Raw genomic sequence first — 26,163 nt, 5'->3', positions numbered from 1 at the left:
TTGGGAATTGAAAAAAACAAAAGCGCACATACCTATATGAAAAAGTAGCAGATTACTGTTTACACAATAGAAGCGGAATTTTTTTTCTTTTTCCGATTTCAGCATCTATTTACACAATTAGCAGAGTTTTGTTTTGTTTTTACTTTTCAACTTCAGCATGATTTTAATACAAGTAAATGCTCTATAATCAGATACCTGAATTTGCACTCAATGCCCCTATGACCTCTGGTTCTTTGGGCCTGTTGATCTCTTTTGCCTCAGGTTCCTCATCTAGAAAATGGAGTTACTACATAAAAGTAGACAATATACAGAACACAGAGCATTCAGCACTGCACCCGGCTCAGAGTAAGCACTCAAAGCAAGTATCATTATCATCATTGTTTTGTGTAACTGACATCTAGATACAATTAACATATGCACAGCTAGGTGGATACAGTGCCTTTTTCAAACACAAATTACTTCCTGCTTCTTTCAGGGCCCACGTGTGTTCTCCACAAATTCTGCAGCAACCAAGCCCCTAAACTATACCCCACGGCACTCTTTCCACCAAGCTCCCTTCCTGGGCCTCCACCAAACCTAGTGTCTTTTGCACGGGACCGGGAGTACTATCCCCTTTCAGCATTGAGCGTCCTCCCAGACTCCTGCACCCTGGTGCTGGAGTGCAGCTGGTCTTCCCGGAAGCTCCCAACACCTGTCACTGCACACGTCCTTGTTCCTGGAACTGCTCCCTAGACTGGAGGTGCCTTCTATCTGCACTCTCCTCCCAGGCTGGGTGCTACATGGGGTTTTTGTCTTCTTAGACAAATAGAGTGCAGGTGGAGCCTACAGTGGGTGCTCTGTCACTGTGGGGAAGGAAGGTGCAATTATGGGGCTAGATGCAGGGGCAGGGAGAGGATGGCTGGGAGGCACTGAGCATCAGGGGCCCAGAGGACCAGAAATCAGGCCCCAAGTGCTGCTGCCACAACTACTCTTGCCAGAAGTCTGATCTAAGGGGAGCTCAAGAGTTCTGCAGGAGGCGGTGGAGGAGTACAGGGAGTAATACCTGGGAGCCCCAGGTGCCAGAGGCCCCTCATGAAGGATTAATCTATAAGAAGTTTGGCTCACATCACCTGTCAAGCCAAACCCCAATCCTCCACAATGCCTCCTGCCCCTTCCCCTCCACTCAGAGTTGCAACGTAGGGCACTTGTCCCAGGGGCCAGTCCTGGTGTTGGGGACCTGGTTTTGGCCCAAAGGCTGGGAGGTACTGCTGGAGGCCAGAGCTAGGGAGTGAAATGCACATACCCCAGCCACAAGTCTACCACCTTCCAGGAGGAAGAAGGGCTCAGACAGCAATCTTCTTCTGCAGGGGTCCCTGGGGCCCAATCCAACAAGTGCAAAGGTCCAAGCCCACAGCAACAAGAATGCACCATCATCGTACATCCTCAGGGCCAGTGGTTTCTCCTGGCAGCAGTAAGGTGGCTAGAATTGTCCCAGGAGATCAGTGCTTCCTGTTCCTTGAGCCTCTCCCTGAACAACATTCTCAGGGCTTTGGTCTCCCTCTCTCTGAGGTAGCGTTCTGCAAGCATTCTGCCAGTGTTCTGCGATGGGTCAGCTGGCTTCTCCACCCCAGCCCCCTCCATCAGCAAATGTTCTGTGAATGGGCTCTGGATGCCCATAAGCCTGTGCGGGGTGGGAGTGGTGCACGTTTCCCATAACGGCAAACAAGGGGCAGGTGTGCTCTGCGGCTTACGACGTGGGGGGAGTGAGTGCAGACCCAGATGCACCAGCAGGGAGGGGATGCACTGGTAGGCGCTGAGCGCCAGAGCAGCTCAGAGTGCAGATATCAGGTGCCCTGGTACTACCCTCCACCACTCTCCCCAGAGGAAGCCCCTCCTCACAGATCTAGGGAATTCTAAAAACTGGTAAGAAGAGGCTTGGGATAAGAAACACCTGGGTGCCCCAGATCTGAGTGGCCATCTAACAAGTGTTTGCTGGCAAATGTATCCTCAGGAATCTTTATAAGGACAATCAGAGAAAAATAACATACATAAAAGGTGCAGAGGGCATCCAGGTGAAAAGATGGTACTCACAGTTAGTCTTGCAGAGAATAGCAGAAAATGAGATGGGTAGCCAGGGCAGCCTTGTAAGCCTTTTTAAGCAGGCCAGGAAGTTAGGGCACCACTGACAATTATTAGAAGACATGACATGAACAGGTACATATTTTAGTAAGGTAACTCTAACATCAGTGAGGCAGTGGGAAGGACAGATGGGTGGGAAATGTTAGGAGAGGAGGCCATGAGGCCAGGAAGGGAACAGGTGACAGATAGTGAGGTAAGAAGAGGTAGATGGGGCAGAAAAAAGGATCAGTTAAGAGATATTTAAGGGAAAGAGGTAAAGAGGTTGAAAATGCCAAAAGCGAAGGAAAAGGCTGAGCATGTCAGAGCTGACTGAAATTTTTTGCTTGGGCAACTTTTAAAGTCACAGAACTTGTAGCACTAGAGTTTAAAGCCTATGAGGCCTGATTCTGGGAAAAGATGGCCTTAACCCAATTTTTAGTGGGAAACCAAGGAGACCCCCCTCAAGTTAGCACCACACCTAGAGTCCTAAGTGCTAAAAAAAGAGGATCTGATTGGACAGTATGATCCACGAGGGCAGGGGCTCTTTCCATCACTCTACACATAGTTCCTGAGGCAGAGTTCACGTGGCAGAGTATTCACTAACAAAGTGCTTGCCAAAGAGGGAGCAAATGATGCCACCAATCATGGCTGCCATACTGCCTCTCCACACTGACAGTAAGTTCTTTTTTTTTTTAATATATGAAATTTATTATCAAATTGGTTTCCATACAACACCCAGTGCTCATCCCAAAAGATGCCCTCTTCAATACCTATCACCTCCCCTCCCCTCCCTCCCACCTCCCATCAACCCTCAGTTTGTTCTCAGTTTTTAAGAGTCTCTTATGCTTTGGCTCTCTCCCACTCTAACCTCTTTTTTTTTTTCCTTCCTCTCCCCATTGGGTTTCTGTTAAGTTTCTCAGGATCCACATAAGAGTGAAAACATACGGTATCTGTCTTTCTCTGTATGGCTTATTTCACTTAGCATCACACTCTCCAGTTCCATCCACGTTGCTACAAAGGGCCATATTTCATTCTTTCTCATTGCCACGTAGTACTCCATTGTGTATATAAACCACAATTTCTTTAGCCATTCATCAGTTGATGGACATTTTGGCTCTTTCCATAATTTGGCTATTGTTGAGAGTGCTGCTATAAACATTGGGGTGCAAGTGCCCCTATGCATCAGTACTCCTGTATCCCTTGAGTAAATCCCTAGCAGTGTTACTGCTGGGTCATAGGGTAGGTCTATTTTTAATTTTTTGAGGAACCTCCACAATGTTTTCCAGAGTGGCTGCACCAGTTTGCATTCCCACCAACAGTGCAAGAGGGTTCCCGTTTCTCTACATCCTCTCCAGCATCTATAGTCTCCTGATTTGTTCATTTTGACCACTCTGACTGGTGTGAGGTGATATCTGAGTGTGGTTTCGATTTGTATTTCCCTGATGAGGAGCGACGTTGAGCATCTTTTCATGTTCCTGTTGGCCATCTGGATGTCTTCTTTAGAGAAGTGTCTATTCATGTTTTCTGCCCATTTCTTCACTGGATTACTTGTTTTTCAGGTGTGGAGTTTGGTGAGCTCTTTATAGATTCTGGATACTAGCCCTTTGTCTGATATGTCATTTGCAAATATCTTTTTCCATTCTGTTGGTTGCCTTTCAGTTTTATTGATTGTTTCCTTCACTGTGCAGAAGCTTTTTATCTTCATGAGGTCCCAATAGTTCATTTTTGCTTTTAATTCCCTTGCCTTTGGGGATGTGTCAAGTAAGAAATTGCTGCGGCTGAGGTCAGAGAGGTCTTTTCCTGCTTTCTCCTCTAGGGTTTTGATGGTTTCCTGTCTCACATTCAGGTCCTTTATCCATTTTGAGTTTATTTTTGTGAATGGTATAAGAAAGTGGTCTAGTTTCATTCTTCTGCATGTTGCTGTCCAGTTCTCCCAGCACCATTTGTTAAAGAGACAACATTGACAGTAAGTTCTATACAGGAACTAGAAAATGAAGAGGAATGAGTGTTTTCCCCCTAGATGGTCAGAGACGCTATCAAGAAACAAACAAAACTCTTGCTGTGATCACAGCTTCTGTTTCTTCTGTTTTTTTTTTTTAAAGTTTTTTAAAAGTTATTTATTTTGAGAGAGAGAGAGAGAGAAAGTGAGGTAGGGGCAGAGAGAGAGGGGGGAGAGAACGAATTCCAAGCAGGCTCTGCACAGTCAGCACAGGACCCGATGTGGGGCTTGAACTCACGAACCATGAGATCATGACCTGAGCCGAAATCAAGAGTCAGACACTTAACCGACTGAGCCACCCAGGCACCCCTGTTTCTTCTGTTTTAAAATGCTTGAGATATTTGGTAAACTCCTGGGGTCCTGAAGCACTCAGAATTAAAAAAAAAAAAAATCACTCTTCCAGGCAGTTGTCCTTACTATAATGTCAGGATTCCTGACCTTTCTCACTTCCTTGAATTGGGGGGGGGGGTGGGGGGGGAGGGGGGGTAGTGAAAGAGACAGCTTTCAACAAATATATTTTTTTCTTTTTTTCTAAAAATTTTTAGAAGTTTGTTTTTGAGAGAGAGAGAGAAAAAGAGACAGAGCACGAGGAGGGGAGGGGCAGAGAGAGAGGGAGACAGAATCTGAAGCAGGCTCCAGGCTCTGAGCTGTCAGCACAGAGCCTGATGCAGGGCTCAAACTCATGAACTGTGAGATCATGGCCTGAGCTGAAGTCCAGCGCTTATCTGACTGAGCCACCCAGGAGCCCTCAACAAATCTTTAAAGAGGCCTTCAAAATAACTTCCCAGTCTTACTCAGTTAGTAGTGTGACCCAAAAACATTCCATTATGGATTTCAAGTATTTTTACTCGGGTTATTAATTGTTCTTTTCCCTCATACCAAAGCCCATAAATTTATCACATTCATTAAAAAGTTCACATTGGAAATTTTCATTTTTGGATTTTTTGCCAGAAGTTTCTTTATGCTGTTCTTGATATCCTCTCATCCTAGCACATGATATTCACCGATCTAGCTTCCTCCTTTGCTGTTTGCATACATTTTCAGTTATCAGTTTCTCCTTTTGTAAGCCGAGAGTCTCTGACCTGACCTCTCTGGCTTACATGCCACTTGATTGCTTAAAATGACTCCCAATGTTCCTGTTTATCCATGTCCATATCAAGAATAAAGAGAACAGGGAACACAGACTTTATTCACTTTGCCGTTTGTTACCTCGCGATCAGCTCCCCAGAAACATCACTCCTGCTACCTGATAAGAGAACAACAGTATCCATGTATCTTTTAGAGCACAGCCAAGTGGCACTTTATTTTTATTTTAAATTTGTCATATCATTTCAACAGCACTTTTAAACAACCTTTTCCGGGGGGAAAACCAACAAACTTTAATCCCTGCATTTGCAAGAGCATAGTGTTAAAGGTATCTGTAATAGGGCAGTTGCAGAAGCAGGGACAGCATAAGCAGGTTGGAAGTTACCATCAAAGTATCTAGTCCTTTCTCACATCTTTGCATTCAGGAACTCAAGAATTTCATGAAAAGTCATTTTGAGCAGGATCTGCTTTTGTTTAAATCCCAAACCATGTTTGGAATGTTAGTTCAGAGGCATTCAAGTGACAGATGTGTATATATGTAGCATTTTCCTCACATCAAGACCAAACCCACCCCCTGCTGCATACTTCAGAATCTGCTCCTTCCACAGAAGTGCCGTGAGCCTAAAAAGCTACCCTACAGTAATGCCTTTAGATGAGCCAATGGATTAAAAGAGGTTAGGTCCCCTTATCCGATTAAGGGTCTGTCACGGAAAGAATCATGCCTCTTGAGTTCCTTCTGATAAGATTTCATCTATGAAATGGTCAACTATTATGTACTTCCAGGGAGAAAATGACAGAAGTGGAAAGTACCAACATTACACAAAAATACCTGTTTGACGTTGAACTTCCCAACATCTTCTTTACCATATCACAGTGTTGTAAGTCTTGGTGACAGAAAGTATTGATGCTGTTTACCTATATTTTAAGTCTATCTGCCATTAGAGAGACCATAAATTCCCATCTCTTCTGTTTTTCTAAGAAAACTTGCAATTTTACAAATTGTTTTTTTTCAAATCGTTTTAATAGCAATGCCACAATATTAAAACTTTAAAAATTGACTCTTTCACTAAAGGTCTCATTCCACACCTATATAAAAAGGGTTGGTGTCATTCTGTTTTTTCTTTGGTGCTCAGTTTATTACATTGATTATATTATACACACAGCAACAAAAAAAGGGATCAAGCTTTTAAAGAACTGCTTTTCTCTGTGTATATAAAAATCTGGTTCCCTTAGGAAATCCCATCTTCTGTTACCATAGCAATAGAAAGCACTGCAGAGAAGGACTTTCATCACCCTATCTGGGAGAAGGAATTGATTTGTTTCTCCAGCATGCCAGGAGGGCAAAACCATGTCTTTCTGATGTCAAATGAAATTAGGAAGATTTCCAAATATGTTGTCTGAGGAGAAGATGAGAATTAATAGGGTTGTGGAAAGGAGGCTTGCTTATATAGGTTAAAGAGAAAACACTAATCAACACTAATCATTCCTAAAGGCAAAAAATTATATTTGAGTACTTGTTCCAAGTCCAGCATTTGAAAAATGTTCATTATTCTGACTTCACTTTTTAAAGCCTCATTTCATTTTTGCCCAGGCTGCTTCAGTGATTCTCTAAGTAATAAATTTACGTTATTATCTCTTTTTTAAAGTACCCTCACCAGGAAAGCATGAAAGGTTTCTCTTTGTCTACCCTACAGATAACACTGAGAGAAGTTTGCCAGTGTTGAGGCATAAGTGCATCCTGGTGACTGGGCTGAACTGTCTGAGAACAGCGGCGAGGTGGCTGCTTTCTGGGCTGGAGAGAGAATGGCCAGCCTTAGTGGATGGGCACTGGAGGAAGAAAAGGCAAAGGAAGGCTTTATTTGAACACAGTCGTCTGGAGGTAGTGTGGCCACAAACGGAGGTGGCTGTGCTCTAGTCCTTGTACCCCAGGATACCCTTAGCACTGGAGTACCATCACTGGGACTGTGAGGGAGGGCCCTGCCTCCCAGGTGGGCCTGAGCAGGATGAATGGAAGTGATGGCAACACGTACAGACTACCAATCGTCCATTGCCATGTTCTTGACCTGTGTGGGCCTCAGGGTACCTGTATAATCCACGACTGAACATGACGGTCCCTCACATTGGACTTCTCAACAACCTTGATGAGTGGTACATCTAATAGGAATTAATGCAATTTAGAAAAATGAAGAAATGCAACATATCTTGCATGCTTAGTACCACCATACCTGTATTGGTATGGAAGCATATTCTAGCAATACTTTAATACCGCATCAAAGAGTGGTTAAGAGCATAGTGGTTTTGCTGCCTGGGATCAAAGCGTGCAGTGGCATGCTGAAGCCGGCTCAGACTGACCAGCCAGAGCTGTTAAATGTTAGCAATTCTGAGAATCAGTTGTTAAACACGACCACTGTTAGATAGTAAATTATATAAACTTACAAGTAAAGAAATTATATTAAAAACAAAAATATATATACTAAAATTAATTATTTCCTAATTATTTTACTACATTTGACTTTATCTTGAGGTTATTTACCACTATCCTCTCTCTATGGTAGAAATACTATAGAGTGACGTACCGCTACGGGAGCATTTACATCATGGAAATCAACAAACACTTCAAATTAAGGATTGACTTGTTGTTTTGTTGGTTGTCTGCACTTAAGACATAGAAAGATAAAATGTTAATAATGCAGAATAAACTTAAAAGGGTGTCATGTCTGTAGCTGTTACATTCTGAATAACACAAAAAATGAGAAATATTCTTCCAGTATTCAAAAAATATCATCCAGTTCAGCAAAGGAGTCACTCATATCATTGGCAAATGATTCAAGTTCTGATATATGTCTTTGTGGTTTCACTTTTGTCTTAGTAACATAGTCGAAAATACCAACATTTATGTCAGAACTACACTCATTTGTCAATGATGTGAGAGACTTCTTTTCTGAACCAGATAGTAATCAAGCATTCATTCCTTGTCTGACTTTGTCAGATCATAGTTGAACTGCAAAGTTTGGCCACAGATACATGAGTTCAACAAAAATCAATGAAAGCATTCTAAGGGAATCGATTGGCTGTATGGGATTTACAACAGATGGTTATATATATTTTTTTACTTATAAACTGTGTGCCACCCATCATTTTTACCAGTAAAATTTATCACAAACCTTTGAGGGCATATGCGTACATTTTTTCTAAGAGCTGGTTGTTAAACAGTCATCAATACATCACTGAAGCATATCTCCTCTACTCACTGGCACATAAAGTTCCTCACAAATCATCTTCAGCAAATTACTCAACTTCTCTGTGCCCCAGTTTCTCTTCCATAAAATAAGAATAATAACAGTACCTACCTGAAAGAAGGTAGGAATAACTGTGAGGATTTAATAAATCCTAAGGCAGTAATTAAAACAGTAGTGCTTAAAACCTAGTGAGCACCAAATAGATATTATTATTAATTAACTGCTATGTGATAGAATCTGCTCAAAACAAACACATATGAAGCCTGTCCTTCACCCCTGAGGATTGACATTCTAAGCCAAGGAAACTAGTCCCCAGAGAAGTTATTGTGAACTAACCTGCAAAATTTTAAAATAAGACTACCCTCTGAGAATTAAACAGTTAAGAACCACATAAAATGGACAAGATTGGTATTCTAAAGAAGTTATCCTAAGGAGAAAATATATCAGACAAGAACAGACTTTGAAAATCTAATCCGCTCATGATCAACAGATAATTTAGATTCCACTACTGAAATCAATAAATCTGAGTAAAAATGTTAATAGAAGGGGAAGTTCTGTGTAAATCCTCTATAGGAAAGAGTCAGAATTAAGCCAGTATAGTATTGACGTAAGGATAGACATATAGATTGATGGAACAGAATTGAGTCTAGAAATAGACCCACACTTTTATGGTCAATTGATTTCCAACAAAGGTGTTAGGATAACTCAAAGGGGGAAGGATAGTTTTTTTTAACAAATAGTGCTGGAACAATTAGACATCCATATGGAAAAAAAAGAACCTTAACATTTACATCTCATTATTCACAAAAATTATCTCAAAAGACCAGAGACCTCAGTATAAGAGCTAAAAGTCTACAACTGATAGAAAAAAAACACATAGCTAAACCTTTGGAATCTTTGAAAGACAACGTTTCTTAGAGAAGACAAAAAACATGAGCCATAGAGAGAAAAATTGATAAATTGGATTTTAAAATTAAAACTTCTGCTCTTTGAAAGACACCAGTAGGAAAAGGAAAAGGAAGAGGCAAGCCAAGGACTGGAAAAGAAAATTCACAAAGGACTTTTACCCATAATACAAGAGGAATGCTTATAATTCAATAGTATGAAGAAAACCAAAATTAAAATATGGCCAAAACACTTGAACATTGTCAAAGACATCTAAAATTAGTAAGACTGACATTACTACGTGATGCAAAAGATGTAGAGTAATTGGAATGCACATACTTTGCTGATGGGAATATAAAATAATAAATCATTTTGGAAAGTATTTGGCAGTTTCTTATAAAGTTAAATATATACTTACTATATGATCTAGCAATTCCATTTCCATATATTTACCCAAGAGAAATAGTGCATCTGAAGACCTATACAAATGTACAAAATGGCCATCAACAGGTGAATGGATAAAGAAATTATTATACATTCATACAGTGGAATAGTTCCCAGGAACAAAGAAGAACGAACTACTGACATACATGTCAACATGGATGACTCAAAAACATTACAGTGACTGAAAGAATCCTAGAGTATTCACATCAGTATCTTCACCATACAAAGGTGGCAGCCAAGAGATACTGTCCAAAGTTGATGACCCCAAAAATAAAGGTATAAAAATATAACTTAAAGTTACAAAGGTAAATGTTAAGAGTATTAAAAGTAAAATAACCCTTTGTGTAAGAGAAGGAAAGGAATATAAGAATGGTATATGTAAACTACATCCTCAAGTATTTTAGAAGGAAGTCAATCATGGATTATATCTAAAATAGATTAAGCACAAAATAGCAGTTAATCCCACTGTTTTGAGATGTGGAGGTAACCATCAGAAAAAAAAACCAGTCCTAAGAGTTAAAAGTGTTCCTTTGGAAAGTAGATTGCGGATGGGAAAGGGTAAGGCAGAGGCATTTTTTTTCATTTACATTGTTTTTACATTTACATTTTTTTCATTATGTAATGAAAATTACCTTCTGTACTCTTTGATTTGTGTATCTATATTGCTTTGATACAAATATAAAATTAAAACAAAAACAAAAAAGCACTTACAGAGAAATAAAAATGGATTCACTTATGCAAAAAAGAATGTATCTGGTGGTTTAGAAGTCTTCCACAGGCAGGAAGTAGGAAGGGATATCTGATGACTCTGTCAGATTTATCAACCCCCAGATGTTCTCATCAAGTACAATTGTTACTGATAAAATGAATTTGATCAGCATGGCTTGTCTTACAATTCATTCTTGAAAAAGGAGAAATACCGCCTTAAGACTCCAACGCAACAATTTGGTAATGAGAAGTTTCACTAATGAAAGGGGTCTATGTGAAACCCAGCTTTCTGGAGCTATTCATCTTGTTTTTTCCTCTTCAAGCAAGGAGCATGACTCAAGCATTGAGGGCTATATTTGGCAGAAGTCCTGTTAATTTAGGATTATGTGTTTCAGTAAGGTCTGATTAAATACTTTAGAGAAGTCATTAGTGAATCCATCTGGTCTAGTGGCTTTGCCAGATGGCAAAATGTTACTACCTCTATCTGTTCTGCTCTTGGAATATTCTACTTCTATTGTAAAATAGCATGCAGTTCTTTTCAGGGTAAGTCTTCATTTGCTAGTTTATATTCTCAAGGGATCTGAAAGGTGGAAGGCAAGCTTCATGACTGTGTTAACACCATGCCAACTGAGCCACAAGATCCTAAGGCTGTATTAAACAGCCTGTTGTTGCATTGTTGAATTCTAAATGATTTCGTCATTTCCGTTTCCTTAAAATGCTCTTTGCCAAGCGTTTCAGATGGTGCTTCATTCGTGACTGGAGAGTCAAAACCGCAGGGGGAGGTAACCAGATGTATTTCACATCCATGATATTATAATACTACAAGATAAGGAGAACCCTGGAAGTACTTCCTCCATGTAGATGGTTATCTAAATGGAAAAGTGGCCAGTTTTGATTTTTTTAAATTACAGAGTCACACAGCCCTGTGAGAGTGCCATAAAATGACTAATTTAACTTTGTTTTGATTCTTTGAGCATGCAGAGTTAACCTCTGACTTACTAATTTCCCAACCAGCTGGGTCAAAATGCAAGGTATTCTCCAACACATTGACAATGGCAATTTATTTCATTTTTTAAAGTGTATTTATTTATTTTGAGAGATATTTATGAGGGGGGGGAGGGGCAGAGAGAGAGGAAGAGAGAGAATCCCAAGTAGACTCCACGCTGTCAGCACAGAGCTCAAAGCGGGGCTTGATCTCACAAACTGCAAGATCATGACCTGAGCCAAAATCAAGAGTCGAATGCTCCACTGTGAGAGCCACCCAGACACCCTAACAATGGCAAATTTAATAAGATCACTTCATCAGTTGGTGTCTAAAGTAAATAATTAAGCCCAAATCATAAGTGGGGACTTGGAATTGCTGGAGAAGAGTAAGGGGTGGCTTGATGAAGACATGAGGCAAAGATAAAGCTAGAAAAGAGCCCCAAATTTTATTGCCACTCTCAACCTCCAACCTCTCAAGTCTATTCTAAGGCTAAGCATTAGGTTGAGCTGAAGCCCCACTCTCTCCTAATAAAGGCCATATCTGCATATCTAATTGACTGAGTTGACTGTAATCAGAATTTACATTCATTGAAACGTTGCTACCAAGACCAACCCCTCAGCATCTGGGAACTATGGCAACTTTTGCACTTAGAGCTTTGTTTTTATTTTATGCTTTGTTGACAGCACTTTCCTTTGTTTTTACTTTATTCCTCTTCCTTTCCTGACTTCCCTCCTTTTCAAGTTTTTCTCTATCTTTACTCCGGGGTGTTAGGTTTTTTTCCAGCATTTCTAGGTGTTTGGAGAGGAGCAGGAAGGGTGAGAAGGTATGTGTCTGTCACCTCAGTCCCATATGTTGCCAGAACGGCAAGTCCATGCTTGACTCCTGACCACCACCCTCAATTTTGAACAGCTGGGATTCTATCATTGTAGAGCTAACACTGAACTTGGTATAATGACTAATTAAAATCTTTTTAAGATCTGCATGTGTATCTGTCTCTACTGAGTAGAGATGGTTGCAGAGCAATGCCCCCTACCACTACCATTATCTCTCATCACTGCCGACACCTTCAATGTAATGTGGGCAACAGCTGGAAAGATCAAAATGGGATTCAGGGGGCACCGGGGTGGCTCAGTCGGTTAAGCATCTGACTTTGGCTCAGGTCATGATCTCATGGTCCATTGGTTCAAGCCCCACGTTGGGCTCTGTGCTAACAGCTCAGAGCCTGGAACCTGCTTCAGATTCCTTCCTCCATCTCTCTATGCCCACACCCCCCTTCCCCACCTGCTAGAGCTCTGTCTCTTTCTCTCTCTCTCAAAAATAAATAAAACATTTTAAAAAATTCAAAATGGGGTTTGGGATCATCTATCTTTGAACCACCTGTGCTCTATGGTAAAACAAGAATATGTGATCCCAGAGGCCCAGTTAGAAGGGGCCAGAATCAGCAAACTGGCTTTTTCATGTGGGTATGAATTAGGATAGAGAAGGGATGATCTCCATAAAAAACTGCTGGGCAAATGTCTAGTGCCTCTGCCTCTAGCAGACCAGGTGCCAAAGAGCACTATTGACCTTCAGTCCAGGGAAACGACTGGTTATAGCTTGGACTCCGCAGGGCTAAAAGAGAAGAAAGGAGGAGTACTCTTCTGATGACTGGACTCTCAAAAGACTGACCAAAAAAAAAGAAGAGGCTTTCAAGCTGCTCCTTCCTTTGCTGGTTTTTTTTTTTTTTGTTTTTTTTTTTGACTGCTTGATCTATCAACCACAGAAAGGAGTGCCAGTATTTCCCACTGGTTGTGAATGGATCAATTTCTCCAAGTAGGTCTGTTGAGTTTTGGTTTACATTTTTTAGGCTATTTTATTAGGTACATACAAGCTTAGAACTTTTTATTTTCCTGGTAAACAACTGTATCATCATGTAGTTACTCTCTTTATCCCTAGTATTTGATCATACTTTAAATTATATTTTATAAGATATTGAGTTACATAAGCTTCTTTTGGGCTAGAATTTGCCTGGTATATCTTTCCTGTCTTTACCGTCCACCTTTCTGCATTCTTAACCTTTAGGGGTATCTCTTCAAAAAAGATATAGCTGGATTTTTTTAACCTCAAGTGAAAATCTGTATCTATTAACTGGAAAAGTTCAGCTTATTTGTACTTCATATAATCACTGAGATTTTTGGATTTATTTCTGCCACTTATTTTATGCATTATTCATCCTTTTTTTGTTTTCTAGTTTTTCTTCCCTTTTTAATCTTTTTAAAGTGTGTTTCTTTCTCATTCTACTTCTCCATTCTATTGTTTTACTGATTACTCTAGAAATGTTAACATATGTTCTTACAAAAATCTAAAGTTAAAAGAGTTTTCTGTACCTTCTTCTTTAATCATGGAAGAACCTGAGAACACTTTTTAACTCCTGTCTGTCCTGGCTCACATTCTAATTCTACCATTATTTTAGTTTTTGTTTTTTTTTTTTAACTTACAAGTTAGACGTTATTATTATTGTTTCATGCAGTCAATGTTTATTTAGTTGTAAACATATACATTGACCAATTACTTTGCTCACATTTGTCTTGCCTCTAAGACACTTCAGTTTCAGATCATTTTCTTTCTATCTTAAGTATATCCCTCACATTCTTTTAGTGGAGATCTGAAAAGATTCTTGTTTTACCTGAAAAATTCTTTATTTTGTCCCTGATCTTGAAATTCAGTCTCACCAGATACATAATTCTAATAAGACTTGTCACTCTATTCTTGGCATTTCTAAACCTCTCTGTCCTAAACCATTTATTCAGATATACCTTCTTTATCCAATTGTGTTTATTCTGCTGTTTATTTCAAAGCTCTAATTGGTTCTTTTTCAAATCTTAGTTATTTGAAAAAAATTTTAACATTTATTTATTTTTGAGAGATAGAGAGAGACAGAGCATGAGCAGGGGAGGGGCAAAGAGAGAGGGAGACAAAATTTGAAGTAGGTTCCAGAGCCTGACGGGGGGCTAGAACCCATGAACCATAAGATCATGACCTGAGCCAAAGTCAGATGCTTACCCTACTGAGCCACCCAGGCACCCCTCAAATCTTAGTTATTTTAAATAGTGTCTTGCTCCTAATTCATATTTTAATTCCTTATTTATTTCTTTAAACATTAATCATACTCATTTTTAATATATAAAGTCTTCATGGACCTTATTCTACTCCCTACGTTTTCCTATCTCCACTTATGATGTCTTATTTTCTTATATATATTGTGATTTTTGTTATTTATTTAAAAACTTTTTTTAAGTTTATTTATTTATTTTGAAAGAGAGGGAGTGTGAGCAGGGGAGGGGCAGAGAGAGAGAGAGAGAGAGACAGAGAGAGAGAATATCCCAAGCAGGCTCCATACTGTCAGTGTGGAACTCCATATGGGGCTTGAACTCATAAATCATTAGATAATGACCTGAGCCGAAGAGTCGAACACTTAACCAACTGAGCCACCCAGGAGCCCCTACTTATTTATTTATTTTTATTGAAGCTTCGTGGTTCTTGGAATTTTACCTGTGGGACTTCTTTGAGACTCAGGGAAAAAGTACATTCCTTTAGAGTACTTATACTTGCTTTTCTGGGCACTTGGGAACACCACTGTCCAAGGATCACTGTGTGAGGTTTTGTGAGACCGCACAGCAGTGTGAATTTGTGTTTTAAGCCTATATGAGAGCCATCACATGATCATAAATTTTCAAAAAGGAGATTTTATTTCTCTCTTCCTTACTAACCTCTTATGCAAGGGATTGGCTTTGTTTTGTTTTGTTTCTAGTTTACTATTACAATGTGGGTCCAGGTCTTTGGGGTTCTAGTTACACCAGCATCTGCTATTAGACAATTTTTCCTCTGTCACCATGAGGTCATCCAAATGGAAGCTCAAGAACATCAGAGTTTAGCACATGCCCCAGAGAAAAGATCATCTTGAATACTGACTAATCTCTCTGGGTCTTGACCTCCACTTCATTTTTGGCCTCTAAGCATTCCTTGACTTACCAGCTTATGCAGAAATAAATTAAAAATGTGTTTTACGATATTGAAGTATGTTCCATCTACCCCTACTTTGTTGAGGGTTTTTATCAAGAATGGACACTAGGTTGGGGCGCCTGGGTGGCTCAGTCGGTTAAGCGTCCGACTTCAGCTCAGGTCACGATCTCACGGTCCGTTGAGTTCGAGCCCCGCGTCAGGCTCTGGGCTGATGATGGCCCAGAGCCTGGAGCCTGCTTCCGATTCTGTGTCTCCCTCTCTCTCTGCCCCTCCCCCGTTCATGCTCTGTCTCTCTCTGTCTCAAAAAAAAAAAAAAAAGAATGGACACTGGGGACACCTGGGTGGCTCAGTCAATTAAGCATCCAAGTCCTGATTTTAGCTCAGGCCATGATCTCACAGTTTGTGGGATTGACCCTCATGGGATTTTCTCTTTCCCTCTTTCTCTGCTCCTTCCTCCCTCTCTCTCTCTCTCAAAATAAATAAATAAGCTTAAAAAAAATAAAGAATGGATGCTGTATTTTTTCAAATGCTTTTTCTGAATCTATTCGCAGGATCATATAGTTCTTACCCTTTCTTTTATTAAGTGGTATATCGTGTTGATTGATTTGTCAGTATTGAAGCATGCAGTCCTGGAATAAATCCCATTTGAATATGGTGAATAATTCTTTTAATGTACTTTTGAAATCGGTTTGTTAGTTTTTTGTTGAGAATTTTTGCACCCATGTTCATCAGAGATATTGGCCTGTATTTCTCCTTTTTAGTGGGGTCTTTGTCTGGTTTTGGAATTAAGGTAATGCTGGATTTGTAGGATGAGTTTGGAAGTTTTCCTTTAATTTTTTTTCTTTGGAACAGTTTTTAACTCTTCTTTAAATGTCTGCCAGAATTCCCCTGGGAAGGGATCTGGCCCATGACTCTTGTTTGTTGGGACATTTGTTAATACTGATTCAATTTCTTTGCTGGTTATGGGTCTGTTCAAATTTTCTATTTCTTCCTTTTTCAGTTTTGATACTTTTTGAGTTTCAAAGAATTTGTTCATGTCTTCCAGATTGCCCAGTTTGAACATAATTCCAGTTGGAATATAATTTTTCATAGTATTCTATTATAATTGTTTGTGTTTATGTGGTATTGGTTGTGATATCTCCATTTCAGTTGTGATTTTATCTATTTTGACCCTTTCTCTTTTCTTTTTGGTAAGTTTGGCTAGGGTTTATCAATTTCGTTTATTCTTTCAAAGAACCACCTCTTAGTTTTGTTGATCTGTTTTACTGTTTTTTTTGTTTTTATATTGTTTATTTCTGCTCTAACCTTGATTATTTCCCTTCTTCTGCTGGCTTTACACTTTACTTGCTGTTCTTTTCCTAATTCCTTTAGATGTAAGGTTCGATTGTATATTTACGGCCTTTCTTGCTTCTTGACATAGGCCTGAATTGCAATAAACTTTACTATTAGGACTGCCCTTGCTGCATCCCAAAGGACTTTGTTTTTATTTTCATTTGCTTCCATGTATTTCTTTCTATTTCTTCTTTAATTTCCAGGTTAACCCATTATTCCTTAGTAGGATGTTCTTTAACCTCCACGCATGTGAAGGTTTTCCAAATTTTTTCTTGTGGTTGACTTCAAGTTTCATAGCATTGTGATCTGAAAATATGCATGGTATGATCTGGTTATTTTTGTACTTGTCAAGGGCTGATTTATGACTCAGTATGTGATCTATTCTCAAGAATGTTCCATGTGCACTCGAGAAGAAGGTGTATTCTGCTTCTTTAAGATGAAATGTTCTGAATATATCTGTTAAGTCCATCTGGTCCAGTGTGTCATTCAAAGCCATTGTTTCCTTGTTGATTTTCTACTTATATGATCTGTGCATTGCTGTAAGTGAGATGTTAAAGTCCCTTACTATTATTGTATTATTTTCAATGAGTTTCTTTATGTTTGTTATGAATTGATTTATATATTTGGGTGATTCCAAGTTGGGGCATAAATATTTACAATTGTTAGATCTTTTTGATGAATAGACCCCTTAATTATGATATAAGGCCCTTCTTCATCTCTTGTTACAGTCCTTGTTATAAAGTCTAGTTTGTCTTGTCTCCAGAAGCACGGGAAACAAAACCAAAAATGAACTATTGGGATCTCATCAAGATAAAAAAGCTTCTGCACAGTGAAGGAAACAACCAACAAACCCAAAAGGCAACCAATGGAATGGGAGAAGCTATTTGCAAATGACATATCAGATAAAAAGTTAGTATCCAAAGTCTATAAAGAACTTAATCAAACTCAACACCCAAAAAACAAATAATCCAGTGAAGAAATGGATAAAAGACATGAACAGACACTTTTCCAAAGAAGACATCCAGATGGCTAACAGACACATGAAAAGATGTGCAACATCACTCGTCATCATCAGGGAAATACGAATCAAAACCACAATGAGATACCACCTCACATCTGTGAGAATAGCTAAAATTAACAACTCAGAAAACAACAGATGTTGGCAAGGATATGGAGGAAGGGGAGCCCTCTTGCACTGTTGGTGGGAATGCCAATTGATGCAGCCACTCTGGAGAACAGTATGGAGGTTCCTCAAAAAATTAAAAATATAGCTCCCCTATGATCCAGCAATTGCAATATTAGAGGTTTTTATCCAAAGGATATAAAATGTTGATTGAAAGGGGCACATGCACCCCAATGTTTATTAACATCATTATCAACAACAGCCAAATTATGGAAAAAGCCCAAATGTCCATTGACTGATGAATGGATAACATATGCACACACAACGGAATATTATTCAGCGATCAAAAAGAATGAAATCTTGCCATTTGCAACAATCTGGATGGAACTAGAATGAATTATGCTAAGTGAAATAAGTCAGTCAGAGAAAAACAAATATCATATGATTTCAGTCATATATGCAATTTAAGAAACAAAATGGATGAACATAGGGGAAGGGAAGGAAAAATAAGATAAAAACAGAGAGGGAGGCAAACCATAAGAGACTCAAATAAAGAGAACAAACTGAGGGTGGCTGGAGGGGTGTTGGGTGGGGGGATGGGCTAAATGGGTGATGGTCATTAAGGAGGGCACTTGTTAGGATGAGCACTGAGTGTTATATGTAAGTGATGAATCACTAAATTCTACTCCTGAAACCATTATTACATTACATGTTAACTAAATTGGATTTTAAATAAATAAATAAACAAACAAATAAAATAAAGTCTAGTTTTTCTGATAGAAGTATAGCTATTCCAGCTTTCTTTTGATGCCCATTAGCATGACAGATCCCCTCACTTTCAATCTGCAGGTATCATTAGGTCTAAAATGAGTCTCTTGTAGGAAACATATAGATTGATCTTATTTTTTTTTATCCATTCTGATATCCTATGTCTTTTGATTTGAGTATTTAGTCCATTTACACTGAGAGTGATTATTGAAAGATGAATTTAGTGCCATTGTGTTGCCTATCAAGTTGGTGTTTCTAGCGATGTTCTTTGGTCCTTTCTAGTCTTTGTTGCTTTTGGTCTTTTTTCATTTGTTTTTTCTCCACTCAAAGATCCCCCTCCTTAAAATTTCTTGCAAGGCTGGTTTAGTGGTCATGAACTCTTTTAGTTTTTGTTTGTCTGGAAAACTCTTTATCTCTCCCTGTATTCTGAATGACAGCCTTGCTGGATAAGGAGTTCTTGGCTGCATATTTTTCCTGTTCAGCACATTGAATATATCCTGCCACTCCTTTCTGGCCTGCCAAGTTTCTGTGGACAGATCTGCTATGAACCTGATCTTTCTTCTTTTGTGGGTTAAGGGCTTTTTTTCCCTTGCTGCTTTCATGATTCCTTACCTGTGTATTTTATGAATTTGACTATGATATCCCTTGGTGATGGTCAGCTTTTGTTGAATTTAATGGGAGTTCTCTGGACTTCTTGGATTTTGATGTCTCTGTCTTTCCCCAGATTAGGGAAGTTTTTATCTATTTGCTCACATGAACATTCTGCCCCTTTTTTTTCCTCTTCATCTTCTGGGACTCCTACGATACAAATATTATTCCTCTTTAATAAGTTGCTGAGTCCTCTAAGTCTTGTATCATGATATTCTGCCTTTGTTTCCCTCTTCTTTTCAGCTTCATTATATTCAATAATTTTTATCTTCTATACGACTGAATCACTGCTCTGCCTTGTTCATCCTCACAATCATGGCATTCATTTCAGATTGCATCTTGGTTATAGCATTTTCAATTTCAACCCGACTAGGTTTTAGATCTTTTGTCTCTGCAGAAAGGGATTCTCTGGTGTCTTCTATGCTTTCTTCAACCCAAGCTGGTATTCTATAATCATGGTTTTAAATTATAGTTCAGACATCTTACTTATATCTGTGTTGATTAAATTCCTGGCCATGAGTTCTATTGCCCATTCTTTCTTTCAGGGTGATTTCTCCATTTCATCATTTTGCCCAGAAAAGAAAACAAAACAAACAAAAAACAAAGAAACAAACAAAAAAACAAAAAAAGTAGATCGTGGGTGTGTTTAGTCTGTTTATTAAAAGAACTTAGATAATAAAATAAAATAATAAATAATAAAAATTAAAAGAATATGTACATATATAAAATGTATATATAAAAATAAAAAATAGGGGCACTTGGGTGACTCAGTCAGTTAAGTGTCCAAGTCTTGATTTCAGTTCAGGGTAATCTCATGGTTATGATATCAAGCCCCACATTGGACTCAGTGCAGGGCATGAAGCCTGCTTAGAATTCTCTCTCTTCCTCTCTCTTTGCCCCACCCTGGCTCGTTCTCTCCTCTCTCTCTCTCTCTTTCAAAATAGAGAAATAAACTTAACAATAAATAAATAATAAAAATAATAATAGTAAAAAGTAAAAAAAAATAATTGAAAAAGTAATAAAATAAATTTTAAAAACCATAAAAAATAGAGAATAAAAGGAAAACAATATGCGAATCAAAACCACAATGAAATATCACCTCACACCTGTCAGAATGGCTAAAATTAACAACACAAGAAACAATAGGTGTTGGCGAGGATGTGGAGAAAGGGGAACACTTTTGGACTGTTGGTGGGAATGCAAACTAGTGCAGCCACTCTGGAAGACAGAATGGAGTTTCCTCAAAAAACTAAAAATAGAACTACCCTATTATCCAGCAATTGCAGTATTAGGTTTTTATCCAAAGTATATAAAAATAAAGATTTGAAGGAGTACATGCACCCCAATGTTTGCAGCAGCATTGTTAATAATAGCCAAACTATGGAGAGATCCCAAACGTCCATTGACTGATGAATGGATAAAGATGATGTGGTATATATATATATATATATATACACACAATGGAATGTTACTCAGTCATCAAAAAATTGAAATCTTGCCATTTGCAACAACATAGATGGAGCTAGAATGTATTATGCCAAGCAAAATAAGTCAATCAGAGAAAGACAAATACCATATGACTTCATTCATATAAGGAATTTAAGAAACAAAACAGATGAACACATAGGAAAGGCAAGGAAAGAGAAGAGAGGGAAACAAACCACAAGAGACTCTTAGTGATAAAGAACAAACTGAGGGTTGATGGAGGGAGGTGGGAAGATGGGCTAGATGAGTGATAGGTATTAAGGAGGGCACTTGGTGTGGTGAGCACTGGTTTTTTTTATGTAAGTGATGAATCACTGAATTCTACTCCTGAAACCAATATCACACTGTATGCTAACTAAATTAAAAAAAAATCAAATGTGAAAATAAGAAGTCCAGGAGCAAAAAATGAAATAAAATAAAATATATTTTAAATATTTTATCTAGCATTTTCAATCATTCTCAGTGGGAGAGTTGTTCAGGTTATCGGATCTTGCACATCACTAAAAATATGAAATCTGTCCCTTTTTCTGCAATCTCACTATTACTCCTAGCTAATGTTTAGAAATCACTCTGTAATCCTTCACTGCTTCACTTACTACAGTCTATCTAGAATCATAATTAGGCCTATTTTGAACATGCATCTCATGTTGTGAGCTATACAAGGACAGTCTGATTATTGATTATTATTTCATAATGCCACCATCCACTACACATAAAAAGCACACAAATACAAATACACTTACACACACTGACCCCCTTACATACACTCATCCACCTACCCTCATACACACAGACTCACATGTTTTCATCCACACACACATTGCATGGCACTGTACCTTGCATGGGAAATGCTCAATACAGGCTTAGGTGAATCACATTTTATTTTCATATCTTTAACTTATGATGCCCAACTTATATCAAGTTTTTGTGAACTCTGTGATTTCTAGATCTGGTGGTCATCTAGGATCTTGTTCTGAGTGTATATTGTAATGTCATTGATTTGAGTTCCTGATCTGTGACCCTCAATGGAAGAAATGTGCGTGATGGATAAGAACTCTGACTTTGGAGTCCTATAGACCTGTGTTTGGTTTGAATCTCAACTCTACCACTTACTGACTATAGGAATGTCAAAAGTTAAGTAATTTCTCTGAGCCTCAATTTTTTTTTTATCTGTTAAATGGGGTAAATGTAAACATTTAGCACAGGGTCTGGGACTCAATGAGCACTCAACAAATAGAAGTTATAAGTGACCACTAAAATTATCACTAAATTTAGTGAACTAAATACAAAGCCTTAAACATGTAAGATAAGTTATTTATTTTGGTTTTTAGATGTGGGAAATAAAAACTGAAATGAACATGTTTTCTCATTCTTTCTCTTCTAGGGATGACTCGTTATAATTCTACCATTACTTCTAAAGAATGTTAGCTACAAGAGGATAGGGATTTTAGTTTGTTTTCTCATCAGTGACACTGGATCAGCACAGTGCCTGGCACCTAATGGATGCTTTATAAATACTTGCTCAATCAGTAAATACATCTACACACATAGCTCTAAATGTCTGAATAAGAGGAAGACAGGTATGCGAATACATAAATGATAGAGGCACCCTTCATGCATATAACTCCTGTCATAAACTCTGCAGAGAAGAACGATCATGAAAAATGCAATTTGTACTTGAGATTAATAGTTCCCCCAAAATATTTATTTAAAATTATCCAGAAGATTAAAATCCAATTTTGTAAGTGCCATTCTGGGAATTATGGCATAACATTTTAATTCATGGGGCCTCAAGCTTTTATGACTAAATTAGGTACAAAATTTAAAATAACCATGTTTGTGATACTGGTTTTGAAAACTTGCATATTAGATTCCTTACAAGAGTTTGTATAGCAAAAATGTTAAACGGAGATGAAGAAAGGGTCTTTGAAAGCCAAGAACACAGCAAACAAGCCTAATTCAAGGTCAATGATTTTCTTTTGTATATTAGTTCAGCACAAGTGGTTCATCCAGGAGAAAAATAGCTTTGTCGATATTGTATTATTCTACAGAAAGGAATCGTGCCCTTCTCCGAGCAGAGGGATGAATCAAGAGAAGAGTCAAGCATGAATAAACTCCCACTTTAAAAGAAGGCTCCCTCCAGAGACAGGAATTCATGCAAGCAGCCTTTCAGTGTCCAAGCCAACCTAGCCCACTTGCATTAATTCATAATCTCAGATATGTCATGGGAAATGATTTTCAACTCTAATGAGCAATTTTTACAGAGCAGAAATTAATGTCCAGGGTTAAGTAAATTCAAGAAAACAAAGTACATGAAGGAAAACTCTATTTTGGCTCCTCAATCCTTAATGCAATGGGAGTCCCCTGCCAGCTCCTATTCCAGAGGCTTTGCCTGCATGGTCAGGTTTAACCTCCAAGAAGGGTCTAGCTTGGGGGCACCTGAGTGGCTTAGTTGGGTGAGCATCTGACTCTTGATTTCAGCTTAGGTCATGATCCCAGGGAAGTGGGATCAAGCCCTGTGTTAGGCTCCAATACTGACTGTGGAGCCTGGTTGAGATTCTCTCCCTCTCCCTCTGTCCCTCTCCCTTCCCAGTTCTTTCTCTCTCTCTAAAAAAAAAAAAAAAAATTTAAGTTAAAAGAAAAAAAAAGAAGGGTCTAGCTGGCCTGGAACTACGGGTCCTATACATGTACTGTGCAGAGTACTCTACCTCCCTCACATTCTACCATATCTGATTTTATCCACTAAGGGTAAAAAATTAAAAAAAAAATTGTTTGAGGCCAAAAATTTTGCACTCTGTCCAGAATGGTGGTCCATCTATCTCCCTATCCCAATATCTGATATGTCAGGGGGTGCAATGAGAATGCAAGGGCTGTGTCAACAGGCCCAGAAAAGAATTTACCATCTTGGAAGGCAAAGTGATGTCCGTTAGTTTTAAGAATAATGAAAGCACCCTGTGGTGGGGGTCTCTGAATATGGTGATTATTTTAGGACTTGTTTGATGATAAAAAAAAATGTCCATAGTTTTAAAACGGGTACTCCCCCCAAAAATTTTGGCTAAAGTATACGCCTTAATTCAAGCTTTGTTTCGATGGAATAGTGGGGGATACCTTTAACACCTAAGTCCTGAGCTTATTTGATCCTTCTAGGCAGCTATCTGATCTTTCTTCAAATACAAAAAAAAAAAAAAAATGCACAGAGTAGTTAAGTGTTGTGCCCAAAATCTCCCAATTAGTGGCAAAGCCCTAGATCAGGTTGACCACTATACCTCTAGATCATCTCCCTTGCTGGCCTTAAAAACAACAAAACAACAACAACAAAAACAAAACAAAAAAAGGCTGGATTTCAAATGAATGACATGCTCTCTGGAAAAAGGTACCATATAAATAACCAGATTGTAAGCAAAGGACTTGAACTAACAACGATTGCTTTTGCTAATCCCCCCATAACCTTGGAGGATAGTTGTCATGGTCTTAGTTTACAGATGGGGAAAGTGAGGCTCAAAATATAAAGTGATTTGTCTAAGTTCAGTCCATAGATGCAAATTATCCAAACATGACTAATATAAACTTGCAAGGAATCAAGAAAAGTCTTACTCAGATTCCTCAGGTGATTATAAGACAGACTTTGATCTCAAAAGGAAAGAAACAATTAAGCCTTTAATGTGTGCCAGTGGTTTGCAAGTGCTTTTCACACTGACTGTCCTTTTAAAGAAGTTCTATTGAGGAGCAGAGAACACCATATAATATGGAGCTGAGCCAAGATTCAAAGTGAGTTTAGAACCAATTAATTTTACCTCTCCACACCAGTTTCCTTTCCATCACATGTGAGGCCAGCAAACTTTTTCTATAGAGTCAGATAGTAAACAGTTTAGTCTTTGAAGGCCATAGCGTCTCTGTTGCAACTACTTGACCCTGTCATAGTAGTGTGAAAGCAGCCAAGAACAATATGTAAATGAATGAACACATCTATGTTCCTGTAAAACTCTATTTACAGACACTGAAACTTGTATACCATAAAATTTTCACAGGTCATGAGATATTATTCTTCTCTGGATCTTTTTCATTCAAAATGAAAATTTCATTTAGGGGTACCTGGGTGGCTCAGTTGGTTATGCATCCAATGCCTGATTTCAGTTCAGGTCATGATCTCACGGTTTGTGAGATCAAGCCCCATGCCGAGCTCTGAACTGACAGCTGGAACCTACCTGGGATTCTCTGTCTCTCTGCCCCTCCCCTGTTTGCATGCCCACACAGTCTCTCTCTCTCTCTCTCTCATTCAAAATAAATAAACATCTAAAAAAGATTTTCTATAAAATGAAAATTTCATTTAAAAAGAACTTTAAAATGCAAAAACCATTTTAGCTCATGGACCATACAAAAACAGGCAGTCAGCTGGATTTGGCCTGTGGGATGTTGTTTAATAATCTGAGTTATATTATCCTTCTTTTAGTATCTACTGGATGCCAACAGTCAATTAAGAAGGTTTCCTAAAAATCTAGTTTGTCAAAGGGTTATTTTACTTCTCAGCACCAAAATCCTTAATTTTGATGTTATGCACATGGCTTACAAGGGAAAATAATTTTTTTTATAAAATATTTCAAACATATAAATATGTATATATATATACTCATATGTACATATAATATGTATATATAAGGCATAAACAATAAAATGAACACCCATGGGCCCATTATCCAGTTTAAGAAATACATTACCAAACAATGATGCTCCTGCCTACCCTTCCCCAATCACATCTCCTCCCTCCCCAAGAAAATACCAGTATCCTGAATTTTGTCTTTATCATTCATTAGTCTTTTTAATATATAGTTTGATTATGCATGTATGCAAGTTTGTATTTGAACTTTATTTAAATGGTGTATTATTATATGTATTTTTCTAGGACTCACATTCTTTCATTCAACATTACATTGTGGGATTCCATCCACATTGGGCATGGCTGTACCGAGAAAAGAAGAAGGAGAAGGAGAAGGAGAGGAAGAGGAAGAGGAAGAGAAGAAAAATGAAAGAAAGAAAGCAGTCAATATATCTACCCACAAGAGCATGGATGATGACATCATGGTATGTGGAATTGATTCAGCAGTAAATTTAAATAAAATAAAAACAATAGATTTCTGAAACCAAATGGTGAGGGGCCTTATGGCAAAACTTATCCCAGAGTCACAAGGACTCGACCAGACTCCCTGATTGAAAACAGAGGATATTACTCTGAGACACTTGCTCCGAATGGATCCAGGCAGAACCTTGTTTCAAAAAAAAAAAAAAAAAAAAGAGCAAAGGTGTGTAACTGGAAACATGGAGGGAAAAAAAGTAAAAAGAAAAAACAAACAAGAACAATAGATTT

The 26,163-nt window shown here is 38.4% G+C and overlaps 1 protein-coding gene across 4 annotated transcripts in view; it reads right to left on the bottom strand.

Moving 5' to 3' along the window:
• Window positions 1-26,163, bottom strand: part of EML6 (EMAP like 6) — a 271,991-nt gene that overhangs the window by 160,990 nt on the left and 84,838 nt on the right. The window lies entirely within an intron of this gene.

This window comes from Lynx rufus, unplaced genomic scaffold (genome assembly GCF_022079265.1).
Source record: "Lynx rufus isolate CCGP_SWC_20201006 ecotype Redwood Valley unplaced genomic scaffold, mLynRuf1.p SCAF_8, whole genome shotgun sequence".
In the NCBI taxonomy this organism is placed as follows: Eukaryota; Metazoa; Chordata; class Mammalia; order Carnivora; family Felidae; genus Lynx; species Lynx rufus.
Note: the sequence above shows the minus strand (reverse complement) of the source record. Positions and strands in the feature narration are given on the sequence as shown.